Raw genomic sequence first — 9,130 nt, 5'->3', positions numbered from 1 at the left:
GTGCTAAAACATGCTGTCTGATGACTTATTATTATTTCATTTCATTACAGGCATTTAGAAGACGCTCTTATCCAGAGCGACTTACACAACTTTTACATAGCATAGACTTAGTTGTGTCACCATGGATGTGTCCTGGCCGCTTCCCGTAAAGGCCTTTACTATGACACGAGTGTTGTCACGATACCAAAATTTTGACTTTGATATTAATACCAGGTTTAGTATCACGATACTCAATACTGAAATTATACTTGAAACTTAAACCATGCTGATTCGATACTCGGTACCTAACGATACTGAAATGACCTTAATAGATCAGAAACGTAATGTCCACAAGGGTTGACCTCATTTTCGAATTCATGGTTTATTAACAACCTATAAGTTGAAGCCTCTTCAACATATTAATATGCATAGGCCTATAGTGTTACAACACTGAACAATAGGGAAATATGTTAAATATATTTCAAAAATTAAACAGTTGTAAACTAAATAATCTTTAAAACAGGTCTTTCACCTTTAAATAGATTTATAAACAGCATATTGTAATAACAATACAGCAACTATCTATAATAAAATATTTCCAAATTGGAACACCTATTGCTACTGAAGTGAACTGAGTGAAAGCTTGCGCTGTGTCAAGAGCTGAGTGCACAAGCGCAAGTCACCTCACTTGGCAACCTTAGTTGCTACTGCCTTCTAGCGAAGATTCTGACAAATTACACTTTTCATCCTCTAAATCAGTAATGCGGGAGACAATATTCCCTGGCTTTTACATTTGACTCAAAACTACCGAACGGCGGAATATTCTAATACCGAACCGTTTCTTTTTTTTTTTTTTTTTTTTTTTTTAAGTACCGAGAAAGTGCTGAAGTTTTGGCATACCGTGCAACACTACGTCAGACACATATTCCAATCCATAGCTCAGCTTAGCAGAGAATCCACATTTCAGAGCCCCAGAGAGACAGATAGAATAATAACACATAAATGCACATTTCAAATAATAAATACGACATTGAGAAAAAACGGAAATAAAAGACGTAATACTCGCGATCTGCATGCTTCGGGCAAAGTAGCCTACCGTTTTATTTATTTAGACATTGGTAGATAAGAAAAATTTGGTTACGCTGACCTATAAAACGCTATCCCAAAAGCAAAATCAGACATGTTATACATCGTTAGAAAGCTTATACTCTCACCTACTGAATAAATGAATTGTCAATCAAGCCAAATTGAACTAAAAAGGGCGACAACGCCGTAAGCAACAGGTGTGGTATTACGCACAGCTATTATTGAAGATAGCCGAGCCAGGTGTGACATGTGCGCGTGTATACACAGGACGGAGTGTAGCACAGTGGGTAAGGAACTGGGCTTGTAACCGAAAGGTCGTAGGTTCGATTCCCGTGTAAGGACACTGCCGTTGTACCCTTGAGCAAGGTACTTAACCTGCATTGCTTCAGTATATATCCAGCTGTATAAATGGATACAATGTAAAATGCTATGTAAAAAATTGTGTAAGTCGCTCTGGATAAGAGCGTCTGCTAAATGCCTGTAATGTAATGTAATGTAATATTTCGCAAACGGATTGTCCAAGACAATATATGGCCACTCATTCGCAAAAGGGACATCTCTACGCGTAAAACCAATGGTAAGATTGTATATTTATTCAATGTTTAGTCCCAGATATTGACTGTAGAATGACATGGTATAATTAAAAAAAAAAAGTTAGTCTCACTTATTTCGTCATTCAGTGAGCAGCGTTTTCACCGCTGTATTGACATATTTTAGGGCTAATGTCGGGTTTATCTTGTTGCTACGGAATATTGCTTTACATTACATTACAGGCATTTGGCAGACGCTCTTATCCAGAGCGACGTACAACAAAATGTATAACCATAACCAGGAACAAGTGTGTCGAAAACCCTAGAGGGCAGCAGCCTACCGTTCTAAGAGCAGGGAACAACCGCATGGTTCAACTTGGACCCTGTAGGTTAAACTGATTAACACTAACTACAAGAACAGCAACAACGCAGTCTATGCAGAAATACAAGCAATAATTAAGACGAGTTAAGTCACCTACGAAACAACTACCTAGTTACAACCCTAAGTTTACAGTCAATTTAGAGATAAAATTGAGAATACGATTTCTCTCAGCATAATGACGGATTTAAAGACTAAACAAACTCACCCGATATTGTCTTCAAATGGACCGTATTATTTATTTAGACATTGGCAGACTACAGCATAAATTGCGTCTTCTGTTTATATTCAATATTAGTAATTGCAGCGAGAAACTGCAGCTGTAGGTCGTTATGTTATGGTAGCAACGGAACGAAGCGGACTATGAGGCTACCGTCATTGTTTCATTGTACCAGCGTGTTTTCGCGCGTTCGCACAGAAACTCAGAACCTATCAATAAAATGGTTTAGCTATGTCTCACCATAATGACAGATTTAAAGACTGAACGAACTCACCCGATACTGTCTTCAAATGGATCCATGCCAAAGAAAAGTAATTATTCATCCTCTCAAAAAGCTTTTACTAAAACACTTTTGGTAGCCTAGCATGCATTCTGGCTGGCACTGTCTTCTATTGCCTCCCTGACGTTCAGACCCTCCCCTCACTGATAAAAACTAGACCCTAAGGTGTTGGATTATTTGCGTCGCCATGGATGTGGCTTGCCGTAAAAAAGTTTACTAGATGTCGTAACACTTAGATTTGGAGATCCAGCTCTTCCGCACCCCACGTAATAATAAAGTCCAAATGGCGGGAAAACAATATGGCGGACATACGTGGTCCCAATGGCAAAGTTGTAGAGCACATTTATATGCATCGGTTGATTAAGTTTTGTGTTGATCTGACTTACGGTGTGGGAGTTATGACCTTTTAAAGTATGACCCTTTGTTATAGCGCCACCATCTGGCCGACATAGGTGATTTTTAGTGCCTGAGTAGTGGGGGGCCATAAGAACCCACCTACTAAATTTGGTTGTTCTACAACTTATGGTTGCTGAGCCTCAGACATTTTAGCGGAGAAAACTGCCACGTCCCAACTAAAAAGTCTTAATGGCGGGCAAACAATATGGCGGACATAGGTGGGGCCAATGGAAAAGTTGTAGAGCACGTTCAGATGCATAGGTCGATGAAGTCTTGTGTTGATCTAACTTATGGTGTGGGAGTTATGGGCTTTTATGCGTTACCCTTTGTTACCAGCTTTGCTGCTTGGACCCCTAATAATAATAATAATAATCCTAACAGATACAATAGGGTTCCACCAGCTTCGCTGCTTGGACCCCTAATAATAATAATCCTAACAGATACAATAGGGTTCCACCAGCTTCGCTGCTTGGACCCCTAATAATCCTAACAGATACAATAGGGTTCCACCAGCTTCGCTGCTTGGACCCCTAATAATCCTAACAGATACAATAGGGTTCCACCAGCTTCGCTGCTTGGACCCCTAATAAGAATTAAAGCCGCAAGCGGCGTTGGGAGGGATCCAAGCATTGGCACCATCGTGCCCCCTATGGAGCGATTTTAATATGGCTTTGTCCTCATGATCATATACCTTCACCCAACATATCTACTGAATATCATGATGATTGTATAAAATGTTGATGACTTATGTCCAATTTTGTGCGAAGAGATGCTGTCGGGTGACTTAGTTGCGTCGCCATGGATGTGTCCTGGCCGCTTCTTGTAAAGGCCTTTACTTTGTCGTAACACTTAGATGGGATGTCGTAACGCACATATGGCCTGGCGTGTTTGTACAGCTGCAGCGCTTCCATGCCGCAACTAAAAAAGGTGTCACACTAGTGTTGTCACGATACCAGAATTTTGACTTTGATACCAATACCAGGTTTAGTATCAGGATAATTGATACTGAAACGATACTGATTCAATACTTGGTACCTAACAATACTGAAATTACCTTAATAGATCAGAAATGTAATGTCCACAAGGGTTGATCTCATTTTAGAATTCACGGTTTATTAAAACCTGGTTTATTAACAACCTTTAAGTTGAACTGCTTGGACCCCTAATAATAATCCTAACAAATACAATAGGGTTCCACCAGCTTCGCTGCTTGGACCCCTAATTAGCCTCTGTCGAGAAGATCTCTCGAGGCAGAAGTGCCAAATGAAACTAGCAGCCAATGTATGTCCTCAAAACCGACTACCTGTCTTCTCGATCCGATTCCGTCAAATTTGGTTAAAGAACTCTTTCCTGTACTAGGCCAGCTCATGCTAAAATCATTAACACATCTCTAGTAACAGGATATGTACCTGAGTCACTAAAAATGGCAGTTAGCCATTAAGCCATTACTGAAGAAACTTAATCTTGAACCTGACAAAATGGAAAACTATAGGCCTATTTCAAACCTTACGTTTTTATAGACGCTTTCAACGGTAACAACATAAACAAACGTTACTACGCATGTCCGTTGTTCTGGCCCTAACTTAACTTCCGGCAGACTTCCGCAAACAATCAATAACAACAGAGTCCCTTTTGACTATTTCTGATAACAAGCAAAATAAATTACAAGTAAATTATGTTAGCTAGCTAGTTAAAACTATGGCAAGCCAGTATTATTTGGCGTTACCAGTCGAAGAAAAAAAACGTTACTTGGCCAAACTCAAATGCGATAACGTTACACTACCAGAAAAACAAGCAACAGAAACAGATAACTGTTGACAGTATTGCACCTTGTGGAGCATCATACATTCCTTGCATAATCCATAACTATTCTGGTTACATGCACATTCTTGTGTAAAAAGTGCACTCTTTCTATTACATTGCTTAAAAACGATGATTACATGAGACACAAAATGGGGCTAGTGCTGGGCAGCATGTGTAGCCAATGCAATTACTATAGGTATTTATTTGTATAGCATGCATTGATGGAAAAACATCGTGGCACTAATAGTTTGAGTCATCTTGCTAGGTTACGGACGGAGTGTAGCACAGTGGGTAAGGAACTAGACTTGTAACCGAAAGGTCGCAGGTTCGATTCCCGGGTAGGACACTGCCGTTGTACCCTTGAGCAAGGTACTTAACCGAAATTGCTTCAGTATATATCCAGCTGTATAAATGGATACAATGTAAAATGCTATGCAAAAAAGTTGTGTAAATTGCTCTGGATAAGAGCGTCTGCTAAATGCCTGTAATGTAATGTAATAATGTAATGTTACCACAACAAAAAATTATCAGGCAATGTAACATTGGAAACATATCATAACGTTCGTTCACAACGTAACTATAGCGTATCAACTACTAGCATTGATCTAACGTTTCTGTGTATAATTTATACAATGTTACTAGCTACGTTTAGCTAGCTAGCTAGCTACAATCAATTTAGTTAGCTAATTGTTCATAACTATTGAAGGCTTGTTACTGGTCAGCTAGCTATTATTAGCCATCGCTTATCATGAGTTTGTTACCTGAAACAAAGTCAGTGCTACAGTGAAAGCACCTATTCGTCCACCTTCGTTCGACAGACAGGACAACGTAAACTGATTTGCAACTATATATGAAATAGGTGAAATATCGGTAACAACCTGTACCTAGTTAAGTAGGAAAAAATGTCCTTGTTATCCTCCCGTGGTTATTTTTTCAACACTTTCACGATTTTTTTTCTGTGCCGGCAAATAAGTCAGAGGTGGTCCAGCGCTAGCTTTTGGTTGCTAAGGGGACGTGTATCCACAACCCTATATAAATGAATGGAACTTAACATAAATTTGCTAGCATACTGTATAAGTGTCCTGTCTTGCGTATTTGAGGTTAATATGAGAAAGGGTGGTCCCTATCAGCACGTCTAGGAATCCGTACATATTCACTGTTGTAACTCAAGTCGCAGGACGCAAAATAGCCGTTGGGAAAGCAGTTTGAAAGTATGAAGCAGCGTCTGTGCCATTGCCTTTAATGGGTCACGATGAGATAATTACGAGCGTGTTGCTTGTCTTAAAGTTGATATAGTAAATAAGCCTGTATTAGTATTACTAAATTTGTATGTATGATGTTGGTTTATTTATTTATACAGTTTATTATGTGTATTTTTACAGGATTTACATTTTAATAGGTAACGATGTGCAGTTATTTCTCAAAAATACGAAGTAACAATGGGCAAGCACCAGCTATAATAATCGCAGGGATTCAAGCAATTCGTTTCACAATTCCCTAGTGGGGTTACAAAGTTAAATAATGTATTTTTACAAATTTTCGAAATGGCATTTGTTCCAAGTTGCACCCCACAGCACAACAACCTGAGCCCAACGTCAGTCTGCTCATCAGTTTAACTTTCACTCCGTTTGTAATCGGTGCCATTTTAGCCAGTAAACACAAACCCAATAATAAACAAACACAGACGGGAAGTTAACTTAGGGCCAAGCGCTTAACCTTGGCAACGCGTGTGCATCCGATGAAAGCGTTTATAAAAATTATTGGAGAAAGCAGTTGCTAAGCAACTTCGTGCAATTTAGCTTTAACGGTATCCATTAAATATTCCAATCAGGGTTTAGACTGTACCACAGCAATGAAACAACACTTGTCAAGGTTACTAATGATTTATTAGTAACTCTGTATTGGTTCTTGTGCTCCTCAACCAGAGTGCAGCTTTTGATTCAATAGATCATGAAATTTCTATTTTGTTAAATTAAAAGAAGAGGAATCTAGCTATTGAACGATAAAATATAGTATTCCACAAAGATCAGTGCTACGACCAGTACTTTTCTCATTATATATGCTACCCCTTGGCAATATTATCTGGGCATAGAGTTCCACTTTAACTCGCACATTAGAATCACATCCAGATTTTTTTCAGTTATGTAACATAGATAAAATCAGGCACTTCCTGTCGGTGGGGGTTCGGGGGGAAATTGATCCACGCTTTTGTTATGTCTAGGCTAGATTACTGTAATGCCCTGTTATCTGGCTGCCCTAATACCTCATTAAAGAATATCCAGCTTGTGCAGAATGCAACTGTTTGAATCTTTACTAGAACTAAGAAGTATGAGCATAATACCCCGGGACTAGCATGGCTTCACTGGCTACCCATTAAGCATAAGATAGATTTCTAGGTTTTGCTCCTGACTTTTAAAGATGTACATGGACGTGCACCAATGTGCATAACTAACCTACCTATAAGCCCACAAGGTCACTCAGTTCTTAAGACGCAGGCTACTTGGTAGTCCCAAGAATATCTAAAAAACTAAAGGGTGCTAGAGCTTACTCCTACAGAGCCCCACTACTGTGAAACACCCTTCCAAAATTTATAATGGAGTCAGACACAGTCTCAATATTTAAATCTAGATTAAAAACACACCTTTTATGCTCAGATTTATAATCCGCTATAGTCTGGAGACAAGGTATCCTTTCCTTATTGTCACCTGTCAATCAGCTGTGACCCCACTTTACATGGGCTGGCTGTTGATAGGCCGGTATGGTTGTCCTCCCCTCATGACTGCCTTGGCTCACAATCCCTGTCCTAGTAGCTATGCAGTCATAGATTAAATAAATTTGGATTGGATTGGATTGGATTATTCCTGGCGGGGCCACTTTATAATCTCCAATTCATACCACTGTTACCTGTTACTTTACTCCCTGTTGTTCTACTGCACATTCCCTAATGGCCCTTTCAATTTTCTTCCCCATGCTGTTGGTGGGGCTTTTGCCCCAAATCCTGAGAATATTTTCGTCTGGACTCCCCCACCACTGCGGTCCGGCCCCTCTTCCGTCGCCACCACCCCCCTGCCCACTTCTGTCGCCACCTGACACTCCCCACCACAGCTACCCGGCCCCGCCCCGCCCATCATCTACCTCAGGATTGTCATTTAGCTGCCACTAATTTGATCAACATGAACACTGACTGACTGAACATGTTGGTCACCAAGCTACACCCTGAGCCAACCAGAGATGGATGGGTTCCCCCCCTTGAGCCTGGTTCCTTCCGAGGTTTCTTCCCATCTGCCACAGGGAGTTTTTCGTTGCCACTGTTGCTTTAGGCATGCTCCCGTGGGGGTTCAGCCCAGGGTTGTCTGTGAAGCGTATTGTGACAATTGTTTGTGAAATGCACAATATAAATAAATTTTGATTTGATTTGACAATGTGCTCATTCAAACTTTGTGTTACATCAAAGTATCCAATAAGAAAAATTGCCTTATGCAAGACATTTAAATGAATGTATAAAACTGCTGGTGAATACCTACAGAAAGCATATTCCTTCAGAAAGGATATGTTTATACTTGGTTGTCAAGTTCATTTTACAAAATGTACACGTTGTTGTGTATTTGCAACTTAAAATAAATACTGTACATACATACATACACACATCAAGAATACTTCATTAACCCCATAGGGACATTTCCCTATAAGCATGTAACATTCACATTTACAAACAGACATTTATACCAATAAACATACTGGATGGATAAATACATAAAAGCAGATACAAATTCCACATATTAATGCCTATTAAATCAATCTTGACTCTTACAAACCTATCCACACAAATGTGTTCCCCATTAATGTAGGGCTACTGTATGCTTATACACACAGAGCCAAGTTACCTGAAACAATTTAGGAAACATTGGGTAGCATTGCTTTGGAATACAAATAGTCAATGGTTTGAGCTAAGATAGCCAATCTTGTTTCATGTAACTGGGTGCAATTTTTATATCAATACTTTTAATGGCAGACGTAGATTTGAATGAATGACTTATAGACAGTGCTTTGTATGTGAGAGTAACTTTGTATTTTTGTACGTTGAAAACGTGTTTTTCATCAGATAGCATTCAGCTATTTTAGCATACTTGTGGCTCATTTCTCTGGTATCATGATGGCATTTTGGCTGTAGACTATTGACGTTTTATCACCAGAATGCATCTGCCTGGAATTGCAGGCTATCTGGTGCCTGTCTCTCTGCCATGATCTAAATGGGTTTGTGCCGTTCAAATCATCCCTATCCCCATTTACATAAGCAAATCCAAGTTTCCCTTGTGAAAAAAGTTTAGGCCATTTCATTTGAGCAATATCATAATGTCCGGTTTAGGCTACCAGCAAAACGTGCATGTCAGTCAAAATTGCATTTAACCCCTTGCCACATGCCAAATCTGGCCAATCCTTGCCCATTTAGGGGGTAC

This window comes from Anguilla rostrata, chromosome 7 (genome assembly GCF_018555375.3).
Source record: "Anguilla rostrata isolate EN2019 chromosome 7, ASM1855537v3, whole genome shotgun sequence".
NCBI lineage: Eukaryota > Metazoa > Chordata > Actinopteri > Anguilliformes > Anguillidae > Anguilla > Anguilla rostrata.
Note: the sequence above shows the minus strand (reverse complement) of the source record.